The following is a 19,962-nucleotide window of genomic DNA, read 5'->3' as shown; positions in this document are numbered from 1 at the left end:
AACTCATTTCATCTCTCTGGCTGTTGGCTTTCTCATCGGTAAAATACGAGTATAGCAGGGGTGGGGCTAGGAGACCTCTGAGGTCTTTATTACTTTAGTTCTGGCTCCAACCAAACTGAGAAGCCCAAGGCATATGAAGCTTTTCCAGAACTACTTCTCAAGATATGTTAGGATAGGTAAGTGATTGCAAAAACCACCTCCACTATGCTCTATTGGAGTAGAAACAGTAGATGGGAAAAGGTGATTCTCCAGGGTCTCTGTAGGCAGTATTGTACTTAGATTGGGCTACCGGCAGGGCAGGAATAATCACTGGGTTGAATGACATGGTTCATCTAAATGATGGGAGTTGAGTCGAATATCTTCTTAAAGGTCTTTAATTGTGCCATGCCTCTTTTTCCTTATAATTAATGCATCTGACCTTGATTCTAGTCCCCTTTCTATCTCTTCCTCCCCTCCCTCCCTCCCTCCCCCTCGCCCTTTCTCCCTCTCTCAGCCCCTTCTTTTTCTTCCTTTTTTGCCATTTTAGCAATGATGATAACGGGACTTTTAGAAGTTAGTCTTCCAGAAATAGTTATATTTTTTGCCTATCTGGATTTCCAGAGCTAATTTCTCTCCACATGCTTTTTAACCAGGGAGAAAAGAGAACACAAGCACCTAAGCCTTTCAAATATGTTGAAGAGAATGATGCTGTAGTTAGAGCAAGAAGATTGGGGTTTGAATCCTATGTCCTCTCGTTATTTACTATTTTATGACTATTGGAGAAGTCACTGCATGCATTTCCTTATATCTAAAATGTAAATATAATCCTACTGCACTAGTAGGATTCTTTAACTCTGAAATTTTATGGGCAAGCACTTTTTAAAGTGGTATATAGTACTATACAAATTATTTCCTCATGTGCCTACGTAGAATTTTCTTTTCTTTGCACTACTAAATTAGTTATAAGTGTCTTTCTCTCACGCTAGATTTTAAGTTTGTTGAGGGAGGACCTTGTTTTGTTCATCTTTTAAACCCTAATAAATAGGCCTATAGAACTTATAAAATGGGTAGATATTTAGTAGGCTTTTACTATACTAATGCACAATCATATATGAGTACATATAGTGGTACACATAAATTTAACTAGTTTTCATTTGATTTATAGTTCTGTCCAGTTTTTGTGTTTTTTTTATTAGTTTCAGGTGTAGGAAGCAATGTAATAGACATTTACACCACTCACAAAGAGATAACCCTCCCAATCTACTACCGCTCTGACATTGTATATAGCTGTTACAATTCTGTGTCCAGGTTTTTTTCCTTTTTATTTCATTTTTTTTTAAACATTTATTTTAAGTGTGGTTTTCCAGGACCCATCAGCTCCAAGTCAAGTAGTTGTTTCAATCTAGTTGTGGAGGGTGCAGCTCACAGTGGCCCATGTGGGAATTGAACTGGCAACCTTATTGTTAAGAGCACCGCGCTCTAACCTACTGAGCTAACCGGCTGCCCCCCCCCCCATTTTTAAATATAATACTAACATATGAAGAAATGGAATATTTAAATTTATTATTATATTTGAATCAAATGCCTTACTTTCTGTTTATCCGTTTTTGCATATTCAGTTAGCTGTTACTTGTGAAGTCTTATAAAGCATTGATTGTGGTATCCACTCACCCCTTCTTAATATATTCATTTCTCTAAATATTTACTTTCTCCCTAAACTGTCCATGGTCCCTGTTACCATGAAGCTTATGGTCAGTGGAGGAGAAAGACCTAAAAAAGTAAATGTAAGGAAATGTGTAATTGCAACTTGAGATAAGTGTTAAGAAGAAGAACATCAGTGTTCAAATGAGAGCATCATAGCGATACCCTCTCTATATTGGATGCATTTAAACTCTGAGAAAGTGGCATTCAAGCTAAGGGAGATCTGCTCTGGAGGATGAGTAGTTCTTGGCTAGATAAAAACAAAGCAAAACAACTGATAAAAAGGGCATCAGGCATATTACATAGTGGAGGTAAAGGCCCTGGGGTGGGAAAAAAGACATGTGGGCTCGAAGAACTGAAAGTTAAGCATGGGGGTTAGTGGCACGAAAGGGGATGATGCTGTTCGTCAACATTTCCTAGATGTTTCATTTCCTTACTGAATTACGCCCTTGCCGGTGTTTCTCTAGGCGTTCCATTTCCCGGCACCCTCATAGACCTCTTTGTTTTGCTAACAGTATTATTGAGATATAATTTGCATGTCATAGAGTTCATCCATTTAAATCGTACAATTCAGTGATCTATAGTATACATCCGGAGAGCTTTGCAACCATCACCGTGTCAATTTCAGAACATTTGCATCACTCCCCAAAGAAACGCCATATTCTTTAGCTGTCACCCCCTCAATCCTTCCATCCACCCAGCCCCCGGCAAGCAGTTAGCCACTTTTTGCCATTATAGATGGATCTATTCTGGACTTTTGATATCTATGGAATCATAAGATGTGATCATCTGTGTCATGCCTCTTTTTGAAATTTGTTGTTTCATGTTTATTACTTCCCTCTCTGTGCCTCCAAGTCTCCACAGTTATAGGCTTTTTCTTGCCTCCAGTGTGTTGACTTGTTCCAGTGATGTGATTTTTCTTTCAGACCCTCAGCAACTTCCAAATTCAGAACGATTTCCAGATTTCTGGGTGGAGTGTAACATTCACACTGATGAAGAGTTGTCTTTCTTGTTACTTGTTATTATTCACTGTTTAGAAATCTTTACAGGTCATCAGTTGGTCTTCTTTTGTCTGTTACCCAAATCTGCTCTTTCACTGAAAAGTGTGATCAATGTGGAATGAACCTTTGTAATGTAGTGTACACCTTGCATTAAGCTTCCTTGCCCCTCTAAATAAGGGGAAACCTTGGGGAGTATGCATTTTGGAGATTTGGATGGTAAGGAAAACTACTTAAATAGAGCCTATTGCAATTATGTGCTAAAAGTGGACTCTTGTTTTAAAGACAGAACAGTGATAATTCTGTGCTCAGTAATTGTTAATATGCACTTGATTAGTTGACCAATAGCTAATAGCACTACTCGGTTGCTGGTTAAATATCTACAGTCTGCTGAAAATCAGAATGCTATAGTTGAAAAACTAGTAGCACCAATCAGAGTTCTGTGGTTTCTGGGAAATTGGGAGGTTTTCTTTCCTGCATAGTAAAGGAAATTAAGAAGTATTAATCTTCATTTATTTTTGACTAGATCATTGTGGGGTGGCATGGGAGGTACAGTGTACACTATTGAACCACTCTCTGAAGTCAGTTACAGAAATCATCTTCTGAAGGCAGAAAAGGAGGAGCCAATGTCTCTCCAGGGCCAAAGGTTTGGTCATTGTCACTTCTACCCCCCCTTCCAGAGAAGGAAAAAGAATCTCCAATGTTCTAAGCAAGGGAGGAGGGTGAAAGCCCACACTGCCGTCGTAAGGCAGTGAGTGGTTTAATCCTAACAGAGGACTTTCGACCCTCTCTGCAGTGCTCACTCATCTTTTGTCTTTGCAATCCAGGCAATACAAAAATTAAAAATTACGATGTAATGATAGATAATTGAAGTCAAAAGTTAAGACGAACCCTTCTCCAGTGTGTTTTAGGCAAATTGGGGAAGAGGCTGATGTCAAGTAGTATTTAAGAGCTATTTCAGCCAATGCCTACCAGATAGATTCGGGAGAATCACTGCTTGTTCATTGGGCCAGGTGGTAATTATAGACTTAGAGAAATCAGAGTAGAATGTGTTCCATTCTCTAACACCTTCACACGCCTCTTTTTAAAAATTCTCTCTTGCATGTTCATTTGTTTCCCTCTCTGGCTCCCAAGTTACAGCAATTAAGTGCTTTTTCTTGCCTTTACTGTGTCAGTGTATTTCTCTTTTCTTCAGACAATTAGTAGCTTCCAAAATCCACAATGTCATTAAATTACTAATGACAAGAAGTAAAATATAACTGCATTGAAGGTGTTTAGAAACTCTCATAAGGTTGTAGTGATAGGAGGAATAATAGGCAAAATATTTTGTCATATCTGAGTGCACTGAAAAGTTGGGATTGAAGTTTGTAGCCTATGCTTTATGGGGTCAAAAAAACTTAACATTACCTTCTGAATTAAGTGGAAGAAATGAATAATTTCCAAAAAAACCAGTATGCTCTTTTAGGTAACATTATTCAAAAAATGGCATTAAATCATTAAGTGACCTTGGCTGAGTCCTTTGGATCTATGAGGACTTAATTTCATTATCCAAAAAATGAAGAGTTGAGCCTAAAATCAGTTTTACTGAGGTGGAGTTTGCAAGGCTGACAATGAGCAATAGCTTTTTCAAGTGATATTGTTTCTTTCTATCAGAATCCCAATGTGCCTTGCTTCCTTTCCCTTCCCCTGAATAAGATGCCTTTATCTTTTATTTGAGTTTCTTTTTCTAAAACATACTAAGGTTAACAGTCTTTTAAAATAACTCTCAGAATTAAATCAACTGGCTATGAATTTTGGGCCCTGGCCTAACTGGGTCCTCCCGCCTTTAATATAGATGAAACTGCTCACTCTGTTCACCATGGAAACAGTTGGTACCAGTAGTCTGTTTGTCAAGGAAAGTGAATCTTGATTCATACTTCTCCTCCTCACTCCCCAACTCATCATCCTTAGCTTCTGTCATAAATTGCATTGGAAATTAATAGCCAAAAATCACAGAGATAGGAACTTTGGTTCAAAGCATAACAAATTCCTCCCAAATTACTCATGGCATGTCAGTAAAAAAACAGGATTAATCACAGAAAATAATTGTAGTCTTTGGACACATCAGAACCTCATAATATATATTTAGAGCTGTTCATGACTTCTATCACCCTCTTTAAAAAATCCACTGGGCTTTTAGTTAAATGGTAGTGATATTCTAAATGACATATGAGAAGACTTGTCAAATATCCATGACTTGAAACTAGAAACAGCATGACTTCTTGTCATTTTAGGGAGACTTAGGAGCTAAGTCTGGGAGCGTTGGCATCAGCTGATTTTTAGCAGCATGTGATGTTTGTTTTTCGTGGTTATTATCTCTGGGCTTAATTTTGCAATTATAGGACATACAGGTTATTCAGCAGATCTGAACATTTTTGCTTAGTATATTCTGTATACATGAACACATTTTTAATGAGTTAATGGGCTCAGTTTTCATTGGTTGTTTTGCATTACTATGGCACCTGAGTCAGATAACCAAAAGCATCAACTGGAAAAAAAAAATTATTGTAGAAAAAAGGGAGAGCAGCATATTTCTGTAAATGCTTTCATGTCACCTTCTCAGTGAAAACCACTTGGTTATTGGAAGTTGCTATGGGAAGCATGTCACATTTCTATGGTATTCTATTTTATTTTCTTGTTTGCTTGTTTGAAGTTATTCTTTAAAAAATACTATGTTTATATATCTGTGTGTGTGTGTGTGTGTGTGTGTGTGTGTGTGTATATATATATATATATATATATATATATATCTGTGTGTATACATACAACCAACACATATATTTATTTATTTTTATCGAATTTTTAAAATGCCTGAGTGACCCTTCTCAGGCAGGTCCAACAGAGTAAAATTTAGCTTTGATTATAATATCCACCTTCCTGGAATCGGTCCATTACAACCATTGTGTGAATAACCTTGTGGAAGTTTCCTGTAACTGTGCTGGATCTTTGGCACCATAACGTACTCTGTGTCCGTGCTGTTAGAGTGCTTTAAAATTCCAGTCTCCTTACCAAGAGGCTTGGTATTTCAGAGAGTAAATTCTCGTGTGGCTGAGCAGTACAAAATTAACCAGCTTTACTCCTAATTCTGCTGGATCGCACATTATTTTTCACTAGTGTCATAGTATATATTAATTAAGAAGTGTTATTAAAGGACGCTAGGGAAAGAAATGAAGCTTGGGGTGACCATATAGATCCATTTATAACTCTGATGGATCAAAACCAATGAAACTAATGGTTAATTTCCACCATTAGCTGAACTTATACCTGTCATTATCAAAATTCATGGATTGAATATAGCTTATAGATGCTCATGCACGGCCCTATTTGAAGCAGTAGAAATAGGATATGACTCTTTAAAGGCAGACATTTGTTACAGGGACTGCATAAAAGGAAAAGAGAAGAAGATCAATTGTAAGTTGTCAACATTAGCGAGCTACCTTATTGCTCATTCTTAAACACTGAGAGTGAATCTGTATCAGGTTATGTTTCTTGTTCCCAGCCTCATCTCCACACCCATCCCCGCCCTCAACCCAAATAATATTTGACTGAAACCAGAAATATACCTCTCTCTTTATTTGCTACTTTAGGGATTTCAGAGGGAATTCTGTGCACCCAGGGAAAAGAAAAATCAGGCCAGTTCTGTGAAACTAAAAATAAAGTTATGCAAAATTGTTTTCAGAATGGAATTCATTGGCATTTGTTTTTATGCATGACAACCCTTTAGTATATAGCACTGAATCAAACTATGATTTTTGACTTCAGTGATTTTGGTAGTCAGTTTAAGAATATTGACTATAAATTTTTTGATATGGTTGATCTCTAAACAGGTCTAATTTTAATTCCTGTAGCATAATAGTAATAATAAAGATGATGACAGCGATGGTACTGCCTGAGTTCATAATGTGCATCTGACAATGTGCTAAATTGTTTTACATCTATTTTCTCTTTTAATTTTTACCAGTACCTTTCCAAGTGGGTTGTATTAACCCATTGAAAGTATAACAAAGTGGAGAAAATGTTCTATCAGTTTGATAAAAATAAAAATTTCTCTTAGGAAGAGAAATGTGTGTCATGCAGGGTGTCAAGCGGGGTCTCAGCTCCTGCTCCCCACATAAAAACGCAGGATATGGTGAGGCCAAAAAGGAACACCCACGGAGCCATATATAGGGGATTCATAACACTATATTCTCGCTGGTGGCTGGGTTGGAGACACAGGAGGCAGGAGCCACACTATCCGCAACCCACCGTCCACATCTCTGCAATCCGCAACCCTCACTCCGCCCTTGGTAGCTCAGCCACCATCTCCTTGCTAGCCCCCCATTTCGCTGGCAGTTATATTAGTGGCCAGTAGCTCACTGGTTACAGCTGACGGCCAATTAGCCACAGCTGATGGCTATTTACTACCCGAGTGAGCACCTTTCCACGTGAGGACGAGAGCATGGAAACGGCGCTCCTGGCTCTGTCTGTCCCCACAATGTGTTCGTCTGCAGTCTTGAAAATTGTTCTGGTGAGACCATGAGTTTCTAACCTACCTGATGCCTCCTTCCCCCCTCTCTCCTTTCAAGGGCCTCTCTTCTTGTCACTGGTGCCAAGTCTTCAGAGTGAGAACTGGATGGCAGAGTAGCATGAGTGGGGTTTGGAGTTTCTGGGTGTATCTGAGATGGAGGGAGTGTGGAATAGAGGTGAGAGGAGGAGAAGAGAGGGAGCCAAAGGTAAACATGGTGGGAAGATTTTGATAGAGTTTTTATTTCTAGTATTACTATTATGCACGTTTTGACTCTTGCCTCAAGTAGACCCAATGCTGGAGAGAGCTCTAGCAGCAGAGAGGGTGACGCTGCAACGTTCCCAGGAACTGGTAGCAAAAGAGATAGGATTTCTTTGGACTTGAACCAGCCAAAGCATTGTAGGCTCAAGTCTGTTTCATTATGGATCTTGAATGGCAGGGAAATGCCCGGGGACATCTCTCACTTCACAGATTAGCAACTGAGCATAAGTGCTTGCCTGCAGTCACTCACCTTGTGAGAGGCAAGGCTGGGTTGCAAATCTGGGCCTGTCTCAATTCAGAGTTCTTGACTCTCTGTTCCACTTCCTGGCACTCTAGAATAACGATGTCTAGTATGAGACATGGGGAAATTCCAACATATAAATGTTATGATTATATCTGTGGTTATTAGCAGTTCTAGTTATCTTCCATTTCCAAACTTAGAATCAGATGTGTTTAAGTTTTTTAATGATCTATGTTAGAGAATGATAAGTATACTTAGGAGTATTAAATATATAATTTTATTGGCTATCATCATATCATTATAATCCGGACTTTGCGTGACATTTTATTTTAACCTCAAGCACTAAGAAATTATGGAACATACGATGTTTTAGTTGTCATCTACACATACTATGTTTGACTATTCTTTTGTTTTCTGAGAATCATGGAGAAGTAAATTGGCAGGCTTTACAAATGGTTTTGTAATATATTGGATTGTATGAGACATTGTATGGATTGTAGTAGGCTGAATAATGGCACCCCATAAAATGTCCACATCCCAGTCCTTGGAACCTGAAATTGTCACCTTATCTGGCCAAGAAAGGATGTGGCAGATACGATTCAATTAAGGCACATGAGATTACTCTGTATTATCAAGGAGGACCCTAAATGCAGCTGCATACCTCCTTATAAGAGGGAGGCAGAGGGATACATACAGGAGAGGAGAAGACAGTGTGACCATGGAGGCAGATAGGAGTGATGCCACAAGCCAAGGTACACAAACAGATATCAAAAGCTGGAAACAATAAGGGACCGTTCTCCCCTGGAGCCTCTGGTGGGATTGTGGCCCCACTGACACCTGGATTTTGTGCAGTGACATTGATGTTGGACTCCTGGCTCCAGAATTTCTGTGAGAGAATAAATGCTATTGTTGTAGAGCACCAGTTTGTGATTATTTGTTACAGCAGCCCTCAGAAATGAGTACAACACCACAGAGAAATCCAGTCCCTCAACCAACCTCAGTCTGTGAAAAAAGCAAGGGCAGGATGCAGACGTTTTCCCCCAAAGCTAGGCCGCTCATTGCCCAGGTAAAACTTTCACCTTGCTCAAGTGAAATCTCAAATATACAGGGGCCCTTCCACCTGTGAAAAGGAGGCTCTGGTGAGAAACCCGTGCTAACAGGATAGTCCCCTGCTTAGGGTGCCTTGGCAATAGGGAAATGGCCACTATCTCAAAGACAGAATTGAGCTAAAGAAGAGAGTACATGTTATGGATTTGGTTGTATTTTCTTTTACATCAGAATACCAGTGTGGGGACAGAGCCAGGAGTGCAGTTTCCAGGCTCTCGCCCTCAAGTGGAAAGGTGCTCATTCGAGTAGTAAATGGCCATCAACTGTGATTGGATGGCCATCAGCTGTGGGTAGTTGGCTGTCAGCTGTAACCAGTGAGCCATTGGCCACTAATATAACTGCTGTGGCTATGCTGGCAGCAATTGGGAGCTAGCAAGAAGATGGTGGCTGAGCTAGCAAGAGTGGATTGCAGTTAGCACGGCGGATTGCAGCTAGCAAGTGAGGTTGGTTGGCAGAGAGAAGTGGACGGCAGGTCGCGGATAGTGTGGCTCCTGCTTCCTGTGTCTCCAACCCAGCCACCAGTGAGACTATAGTGGTATGACTCCCCCATCTATGGCTCTGTGGGTGTTCCTTTTGGGCTTCACCATATCCTGTGTTCTTATGTGGGGAGCAGGACCTGAGACCCTGCATGAGTCCCTGCATGACAACCGCATACAACTTATTTTACAGGTTTTTCCCTTTGAGCATAACAAAGTAAGACAAGTAATATATCATCTTCCTCAGAACTTAGAAAAAATTATGTCTGTTTTTGACTAGCTCCAGATTTCATGTCATCTCTTATTGTTATTTTAATTCTAATAAACAACGTTAGAGAACTGCGTCAAAACTATTATGTAGGAGAAGTTGTGAGCAATTATGTTTAGACAATTGATTTTTCAAGATTTTCTTTTTATTTAGCAGTGCAAATAATGTCATGCAGGGTCTCTGGTCCCGCTTCCTACACAAGAACGCAGGATATGGTGAGGCCAAAAAGGAACACCAATGAAGCCATAGATAGGAGAGTCATACCACTATATTCTCGCTGGCAGCTGGGTTGGAGATTCCAGATGCAGGAGCACGCAATGTGCCATCTGCTTCTCTGCCAACCAACCCACCACCTTGCCAGTGTAGCCACGACAGTTATATTAGTGACTAATGGCTAACCGGTAACAGCTGATGGCCACCCAGCCACAGCGGGTGGTCATCTGATTACAGCTGATGGCCATCTAAAAACCGAGCCAGCACCTTTCCACGTAAGCCCGAGAGCCTGGAAACTGTTCTCTGGGACTCTGTCCCCACAAATAACTACACACATCTAATTATAATAACTTACTTTTTTTTTTTAAAGTTATTGTTTAGTATTCAATACTTTGGAAAATAAAATTAGTTTTTTTTCCTTTTCAGTACCAAATATTTTAATTCATATGCCTATGACATTGAATTCCTGTTCCTCTTTCCTTAAATTTCTCTAGTCATAAATATCTAATTAAAAACAAAGCTGTTCTGTTAACATAGCATTTAATTTGGAGGTCACTCATATTTTGAATGGGAGATCAAATTGTAAGTTTTTGTTAGTTTGTTTGTTTTTGTTTGTCTTTTTAATGAAGTGGATACAATAGAATTTGACTTCTGTTCTTTTCCTAAAACTAAAATTCTCAATGAGCAGCATTTTTCTTTCGAATAAACCAGCCACCACGAAAACAAGCTTCTTCAGCTGGTGAGTTGTGTGCCCTGATTAGCAAGCAAGCCACACTAGGCCTCAAGCACTGAGGGCCCAGCTGAAGCATAGTTTCTATTGTTTGGTAATGAGTATTTTGCAGAGTCCTTTCAAAAGTAAACTATATTTGTTCCCTTGCCAGTTACAGTACATCTGAGTGAGGTGATTATGGTTTCTTAAAAAGCACATTTTGGACTGCAAGAAAATTATCTATTGAAAAAAGATCCCTCCTCCTCCCCCCAGTCTGGTGATAAATTTGAAAACCTCGTACATTTCCTGAGCACCCGAGCAAGGGCTTTGAAATCATCTGAAAATCCTGCCTTTGATCCCAGGTGCATAGAGTCTAAAAACCCATCAGAGCCCACAGGCAGGACTGTGCTTCCTGAGCTGCTGGTTGGGCAGGAAACTTTGCATGGTAAATACTTTAAAACTTTGGTCTTCAGAAAGTCCAGCGGAGGGCTAACATCTCTGAATGACCAGAGCAAATTTTCATGACGCCAAGGTACTTGTGTTGATCATCTAAAATGTTCATCATATAAAACGTTAACTGTTGGGGCACTTGGAGCTCACTTGGCTTTTCTGGTGGGATTTCTAGAGGGAGTCTCAGGGTGGGGGTGATGAGGAGGGATTGGAGCTCAACTTTTCCTCTTTCTGCATTTTTATATATTCTTTCTTCTTAGTTACTTGTGTCATTTCATTATTAACAATTGAGATAACCACAGTTTTGGTCCTGTTGTAAGATGTTACTCATTATAATGTTTGCTTTATAGACTATAAATATCTTAATGTTGTGCAAGGCGGCCTGTGGAGCCTCTGGTCCCGTTCCCCACATAAGAACGTAGGATATGGGTAGGCCAAAAAGGAACACCATTAGAGCCATAGATGGGGAGTCATACCACTATAGTCTCACTGGAGGCACTATAGTCTCACTGGAGGCTGGATCCACACGACCTGCAACCTGCTGTCTGCTTCTCTGCCTGCCAACTGACTGACTAACCAACCAACGTAGCCCTGGCAGTTATATCAGTGGCTGATTTGCTAACTGGTTACAGCTGATGGTCAATTAGCCGCAGCTGATGGCTATCTACTACCCGAGCCAGGCCAGCACCTTTCCACGTGAGGCCGAGAGCCCGGAAACTGCTCTCTGGGACTCTGTCCCCAAACTTAACGTAAGCCAACTTTGGAGTATAGAGAGGGTCTAGAACACCCGATCAGTTCATGGCATCATGATTTCCCCACACAAATCCTTGGGTTCTTAATTTATTGAATTCACCCTAGTTCTGTATCGTCTCAGAACTTTTTTTTCCTAAATCCTAGTTGAGTAAAAAGTCCTACCTGAAGAATTCCACCCCCCACCTGCTCTCTGTGTAGGACTTATTCTTCTGTCTTCTAGAGAAGGTGGGGCTAAGCCACAAACAACCCATAGCTCTAAGAGTCTCCCCCAATTCCCCAACCCCTGTAAGCATATTTTAGAGGATGTAGAAGGGATTAAAAGTACCTTAATTGGGCCCAAAGAAACTTTATTTTCAACATAAAAGACGCTTCCAGAATAATCAATTAGAGCAGAATAATCCCCGGTGGGGACCCGTCACTTCTACTCATCCTCCCTGCCTCACTCACTGGCAGTTCTCATTCTCATCCCTGAGGTTCTTCTCCCAATTGAAAATATTAATATACTTGTTTGAAGACTGAGTACACTGGAGTCTTATGCACTGCCCCACCTCAGTTCTGGTGTTACTGGGATGAGGTCAACATTTCCACAAAATTTTATTGTTCTTCCTTCATCATGCAAGAGAATTAGTCAGAGTTCTGTTCATTCCTTAGTTGTTTCTCTGTTTCTAGCAGAAGGGGCAACTAGCCATATAGTTTTTTTATCCTTTCTGGGACCAGCTCATCTGAGGCCCATCTGGTAGCCTCCCAACTCGCCCTCTCCTGGACCCTCTTCTCGGATGGCCCATAGGGCTGTGGATTTTTACTTCTCTTGAAGTGGCTCAGTCACCTTCCTCCATCCTACGAGGTTTGACAGGTCAAAAGTATTTGGTTTTATGTTCACATCTTGAGATTCCAGCTCTTTCTGCCTCCAAGTCTGTGGAGTATGCTTATCACAGCAAACATTGCACCAAGTTGAGAGGGCCTCTTCCCTTAAAAGTTTCCATTGTATCTGCAGTATCCACAGAAGCACTGGATTTAGTTGTCAGGTAAATTCTGTCCACCAGCATCCTTTAATCTCACTCTTTAGATTTCATAGGTTTAGAGCAACCCAGTGGAGATATTTCCAAAACTCTACCCAATGCTGTTTTCTGATCCAAATGTAAGCTACTTGAAAGCAGGGAGTCTTTCTATCGTCTCTTTTGTAAACCGGTGTGTTCCATGCACCGAGCTCTATTGCTGAATGACTAAATCTCTGCAGTGGCATTTTTGCGTTTTGTAGCAAACATTACTAACAATTCTTTCCAAAACCTGGGGGGAAAATTCCTCAAAGAAATCCAGAGATGGAGTTATAATATTTGTTGACCCTTATCACACAACTGACTACTTTTAGACACTTTTGAGAAAACTATGTATAATGCTTGTTGTCAGTCTGTTTATGAAGATGGTAAGGTCTGTTTATTGGCAGGATGGCAGACGCTGTTTAAATTACCAAGTCAAGATGTTAAGTATATAACTAAGATGAGTTGCTGCTACAATGAAGTAAAAATTGAAAGCAACATAATTCGTTTATAGGACATGAGTGTCCCTTTTGTTTTACGTATTTCTTTGGTGCAGAGTATGGCTGTGCGTGACATATCCTAAGAGGAGCCATTACACAAAAATTCTGTGGCATATGGCACGTAATCTCATTAGAAGAGAAAAAGCCAAATTGACGTGGATCACCTGGTAGTGTCATAGTCTATTGCTGGTTTTATTAATGTAAAACAATAAAATAAAATCTCCAAACCCCTAAATCTATCTACATGTCACACCTGGTTTTGATTTTAATGACTTTTTGTTAAAACGTTTATTTATTTTAAGTGTTTTTCCAGGACCCATCAGCTCCAAGTCAAGTAGTTGTTTTAATCTAGTTGTGGAGGGTGCAGCTCACAGTGACCCATGTGGGGATCGAACCGGCAACCTTGTTGTTAAGAGCACCACACTCTAACCAACTGAGCTAACCAGCCACCCCTCAGTGACTTTTAATACTCTTTAATCGGAAGTAAATAAACAAAATAATAAAATTGAAAAAAATTATAAATAAGAAGTTTCTAATTATGAAAATACATTTTTAAAGAAAACTTCGAATTTAAAAAAGGCTAAAGAAGATGCAATCACCAATTAAATACCAATTCTCAGAGGGAGCCATTAACATATTGATGTATTTCCTTCCCTCAGCTCAGGGAAAGTGAAGGCTTCTGAGTTGCTTGCTCCTCATTCCTTATTCCTGATTTATGTAACTGGGACCTCCTTCTGGTTCACCAAATCAGAAAGCTGGGGGGGTCATCTTTGACTTCCCCTTTCACTCACACCTTCATCATTTGGCCCTAGTGGTCCTGCTTCCTTGAATGTCCCTGTGATCCATTCTCTCTTGTCCAACCCTACTCTCATTATACTTGTTCAGTCTCCCTCCATCTCTTCTTTGGAATCCCGTTGCAGCTTCCTACCCAGTCTTCCTGCCCCTAGTCATACCGCCTCTGCAATATGCATCATTCTAAAGCTAGCATATTCTCTTATTCTGTTGACCTCATTAAGTCATACTCTTGTTTAAATCCTTCCAGTGGCTTCCACTGCCCTCCTTTTTGTGGTTTGCCCTGGTAACTCCGCAGCCTCCACCCTTTCCTCTCCCCATCTTCCCAGCCATCACCTCAGTCATCAGGCAGCAGTTTCTACACTATCGTTTCTTATTTCCACGATGTTCACACGTTTTGTTCCTTGTACCTATAATACCTTTTCTCCCAACCTCTTTGAAGTCACAAAGCTCCTCGAAGTCTGGAAGTCTCAAACCTCAAAAAAAGTGAAACAGAAGGACGATGTGTGTTTACTAGAAATACGTATTTTGCATGACACCTTCCTGTTGTTCTTACAGATCTCAGATTGTCATTCTGGGAATTCTCCCTGTCCTCAAAGACTAAGTTTCACTCATTTTGTGTTTCTGTGATTTAAGGCCAGCACTTAGCCATTGGATGATTTAGATCAGTAAGTGATCCTGAATATGTGTCAGGTGAAAAATACTGAGAAGTAATATCTTAAGTAGATTTTATTTAAACAGTCACCAGTATATATGGACTAACTATCATATGCCAGGCACTGTTCTCTGGTTCCTGTAAATTAGACAGACATTATCTTTATTTTCAAGGAGTTGTGGTCTGGCAGCAGAGACACCCACTCAACAGAAGCAATGATAATTTCAAATGGAGATACATAATTTGAAGTATTAAACCCAGGGTGATGTGATGGGATAGGGTGCGTTAGATTGACTGAACTGGTAAGGGATGTGCTATGTCATATATGCCGATGTATTTTCCAGGCATATGCCAATCATGTCTTTGGTTAACATCAACTGGTAGTGAGAACTGTGCATATTTATGGGGCTAGTGGTACTAGGGGTAAAGGCTTATTTGAATGAAGAGAGGGTATTTAAGATTTGAAGGAAACATAATAGCATTCAAATAATTGAATGACTGTATAATATAAAAGAGATTCTGGATCACAGAAGTCTGAAGGAAGTAGATGAATAAATAGAACTATCAGAGATGATATGTCAGAAGTCAGTGAGGAATTTCCTCTAAAGGAGAGAATATCAGCCAAGATGGTTTCAGAGATCCCTATTGTGTTATTTTTAGGGAACTTGACCTAGAAGGAATAGAAGTAGGTGCTCGAAGAGGAAATGATCCTAGCCAGACAAGGAAGCTCCCCCCTCCCCCCGCCCCCAGAAGTGGATGGAAGAAGAGAAGACATTTCTTTGGAGAAGGAGCACAGAGAAAATATGTAAGGGCATAGATCCACCAATCAAAGGGACTTCATGCTAATTGGGTGGAGATGAAGGAAATGGAAAGAAGAGACAAAGATTTAAGAAACAGAAAGGGTCTTATTGAGGAAGACAGTCTCTATCAAGTGATTCTGGAATGTTTAATGCAGTAATACTCTGCATAAATGCAAGGCATCAATTAAAGGGACTCTGATTATAAGATCGTATCTGGTTGGAATATTTCTTAAGTCACTGTTTTTTAGGTACTAATTCTTAGTCCCGTAGTACCCTAAGAAGTATTATGTAAATTAAAGCAAATTGGAATAGTATGTTTATCTTTTTTTTAAGCATAGTAAAATGGCAGTCGTTATTTTTGATATTCTGAATTGTTGATCGAGACATACATTTATTTGGATTCAAGTTTGGCTTAGTTAGGAAAACAAGAAAGAAACATGGTTTTCTTTAGAGTTGCTGTTATTGCCTTTTAGTTGTGGTTGGTGTTTTGGCAGGCACGGTTATTAAATTGTGTGCCACGCAGAGGTAAATATAATCAATTTAGTTTTCAAAGGCTTAAAAGAAATGGATCTTGGCTTTTTAAGATATGAAGAAAGCTTTATTTGAATAATAATGTGTTGCAATACAATGTTTCTACTTTTACCCATGTCATATATTTGTTATACATTATTTTTAGATTATTCTTGTATTTATTTTTTCCTTCCAGAAAAAAACAATTTAGTGCCAGTGTTTTAAGTTATGAGTGCTTTCTAAAGAAAGTGTTAAAAGTTTTCAATTCAGGAGGTAAAGCAGTTAAAGGGGAAAACCCCCTCAATTTTTTACATTTTCCCAAGAAGCAAAATAGTCATTTCCTAATTTTCTCATAATACCTTCAGGGCATTAAACAGACATTGCCACTAAAAGAAGAGAAAAATAGGAATTGAAGCATATTTGATAGAAGTATAAATAACAAAGGGAAAATATTAAACCACAAAAAGTACATTTATATGTTTTCCTCAATATTTGCATTTGTAGCTAATAGGCTTATTGCTCCTTATTGATGTAGGGTTTTGACAATGATAAGTATAATGTTATTTTGTCTATTTAACAATTTATTTACACACTGTATTTCTAAATGAACCATCTCACTTTTTTGTTTGAGAGGTGACAACATATTTATCATGGTCCATTTCATAAATACCCACTTCCAAATGGACCTCTTCACAGCTGGGTGTGTCTATTTGGAGACATGCAGAAAAAAATCCTCCCAATTTGAAGTACTTCTTGGCTTTCAGACAGAAGATGAAATTGCTTAAAATAAACAGAAAAATAAAAATCTGCTTGTTTCAGTGTACATTTGGAAGGTTACAAAAATTGGGTCAAATATTGATATTTGCTTTTTGGTATTTTTGTCTTTTTATTGGCAAATTAATAGGGATACTTCCTTGGGTGAGATCATTTTCTGTGAAGTTGGGAGGCATAAGTTGCCTGTTTGCTAGTGGACACATGGAAAATACATCATTGGAGCATATGTTGTTTATTTTTTATTACAAAATATTTCCAGTGGTACAGAAAAAATATGAACAATAAATTTAATAGTCATCTCCTCACTATGGACTTGAAAGATCTTTACATTTTGTCTTATTTACCTCAGGACTTTTTGTTTCAAGAAATAAATAAAGCATTCAAGACGTATTCGAAGCACTCTGTACAATTCACTCACTTCTCTGAGATGGCTACTATCCTGAATATGATGTTTATCTATCCCATCCATTTATTTATTATTCAACTACAATACATTTATCCACAAATATTATACATAACATTTTGTATGTTTTTGAACCTTATACAAATGGTATATTACAAAAATCATACATTAGCTTATTATTTCATTAATGTACCATATGTTTTAAGACGTATCCATGTTGATGTATATAGTTCTAGTTCCTATATATTAATTACTATATCCTATTATATAGATTATTATGATGGTCATATACCCATTCTCCTGTTAACGAAGATTGTTTCCAAAATTTCTATGAACATTCTTGTGATTTTGCCCAAGGACACATGTGGGAGAATTTCCCTAGGAGTAGAATTGCTGAATCATTTACTGGTTTCCTATTGCTTCTGAAACAAATTACCCCAAAGCTACTGACTGAAAACAATGCAAATTTATTTTGTTACACTTATGGAGATTAGAAACCTGGCATGGGTCTCAGTGGGTTAAAATCTAGATGTTTGGCAGGGATATTTCATATGGAACCTTTAGGGAAGAATTTATTTCTTGCCTTTTACAGCTTCTAGATAGTGTTCACATTCTTTGGATTGTGGCCTCATTCCTCCCTCTTCAAAGCCAGCAATTCTATATCTCATTATTATTCTATACTCACGTCTTTGTCTGACTATATTCTGCCTCTGTCTTCCACTTCTAAGAACTCTTGTGAGTACACTGGCCCACCTGAATAATCCAGGGTAATTTCCCCATTTTCAGGCCATTTATTAGCAACCCTAATGCCCCTTTGCAATATAAGATAACATAGTCACAGATTCTGGAGATTAGGTCATGAACATCTTTGTTGTACCCACAGGTCATAGTGTATTATAAATCTTCCACTTGACTACATAGCTTTCGATTGCTGCTCTAAATTGTGTGTGCATTTACACTTTCTCTGAAAATGAATGAGAATTTCAGTTGTTCCATATTCTTGCCAATACTAGGATTTTAAGATTTTAAAAAGATATTCAAGCTGATGAATATAATTGGTATCTCATTGAGCGTCTTTTCATATAATTATTGACTACTGAAGTTTTCTGTTCAGTTCATTGTTTATTCCTTTCCTTTTCCTATTTCTAAATTGTTCTGTTTTGTTTTCTTAGTGATTTATTGGTGTTGTTAAAATATTCCCATTAATTCTTTGTTGATTATTTACATTGCACTATTTTTTCCCTCAATGTGATTTACCTTTACTCTTTATAAAAAGAGTTTATTTTACTGAACAAAGGTTTTAATTTCAAAGTAGACAAAGTCTGTCATGTTTAAGAAATAATATCCTACTTAAAGACATAAAGATATTCCTCTTTATTTTTTAAATGTTTGTGCAACAAAGCAAATTATACATTGTAATTATTTTCTTTGTTTCTAGATGTATATGTGAGATATAGCAACACAAACAAGTCTGATTTACTCGGTTAGCTCAGTTTTATATAGGGTGCAACTGAGCACTACATAATTTACAGATTTATGGGTTTATGAAATATTATTGCTAGAAGAACTTTTGAGGTGATCTGGTCCAAAATCGAGGCCCAGAAAGACAGGGAGAGCAGTTCTAGAACAACTTATATTGACAGAGTGAACTGTATAGATATTGCATTATATTATCTTCATGGCTGAGTAGCCTGCCTTACCTTGAAGAGAAATTTTATACTACTGGTAAATAACAACTCTTGGACTGAATAAAATAATGGAGGCTGATTTACATCCAAGAAAATAAAACAGTATTTACATAGTAGAAATTTTCATGAGATGGTCGCAAATCACTTTCTTTCTGACTATTCAAAAAAAAAAAAAAAAAAAGGCAGCATCTGAAACAAGGAATAGTTGATTACTGTGACTATAACACTTACTCATCCTTCAGTGATGACCACATACTTACAAAAATAACTAGACATAAATTTTGTTGAGAATCACCTATATCCCCAGAGTGCACATTTTCTTTTGGAAGGCTTCTGTCACAAATATTACTTCAGCAAAATCCCTCAACTTTTGTATCTGGGTACTCACCTACATCACTACCTGTACCATATACTGCCTCTCCTCCAACTCACTACACATGTTTATTTTCTCATCACTCAATTCTCAAACTTTTTGAGCTCAGGGATTAAGTTAAGTGCATTTCCTATGCTCAATATAAGCATCTCAATAATTTTTCACTATTTTTTTCTCAAAGGAGTGTTGCAGAGGAACTTAAGAATAAGTGACAGTTGACAGAAGATGTGGTTGCCCAGCAACTAGCAATTTAAATGACTAGGAGCTGATATGATTTACCAACCTGATAAACAGCGAGAACTTTAATACAATCTTAAGGACTGCTACAGATGTTGCATTGAGCTATTTATATGTGTTGATCTGTCGTGGTCTATTTTAATATATATGTATATATGCATATTTTTGCCAGCAGAACTAGAATACGAAAGCAAAGGCTGTATCTCTTCTCCTATGTGACATTAATAAAATGAGTTGTTTTAGCCCCTTTGTTTTTATACAGTTACTCAGTTTCAAAGGAGGCTTTCTCACTCAGAGGGGATACATGTCCTGTGGATTGAGTGCTGAGCCTGTTTTGAGTTGAGATTATATTTATATACTCAACAATTGTTACCTTAGTTTGCAGGTTTTATGATTTGAAACTTTTCTCCATTTTTTGAAATGGAGCATTAGTTCCTCTTTATTCTTCACAGGAATAATAAGGTTTAATACGACAGGTTGCCTCTGAATTGGCT

The 19,962-nt window shown here is 38.4% G+C and overlaps 1 protein-coding gene across 6 annotated transcripts in view; it reads left to right on the top strand.

The window, feature by feature from the left end:
* LOC109445154 (histone deacetylase 9) overlaps positions 1 to 19,962 on the top strand; it is a 537,678-nt gene that overhangs the window by 40,811 nt on the left and 476,905 nt on the right. The window lies entirely within an intron of this gene.

Source organism: Rhinolophus sinicus, chromosome 4 (assembly GCF_057876585.1).
Source record: "Rhinolophus sinicus isolate RSI-liver-muscle chromosome 4, RSI-T2T, whole genome shotgun sequence".
In the NCBI taxonomy this organism is placed as follows: Eukaryota; Metazoa; Chordata; class Mammalia; order Chiroptera; family Rhinolophidae; genus Rhinolophus; species Rhinolophus sinicus.
The sequence above is the reverse complement of the archived record's forward strand: the minus strand, read 5'-3'. Positions and strand labels throughout refer to the sequence as shown.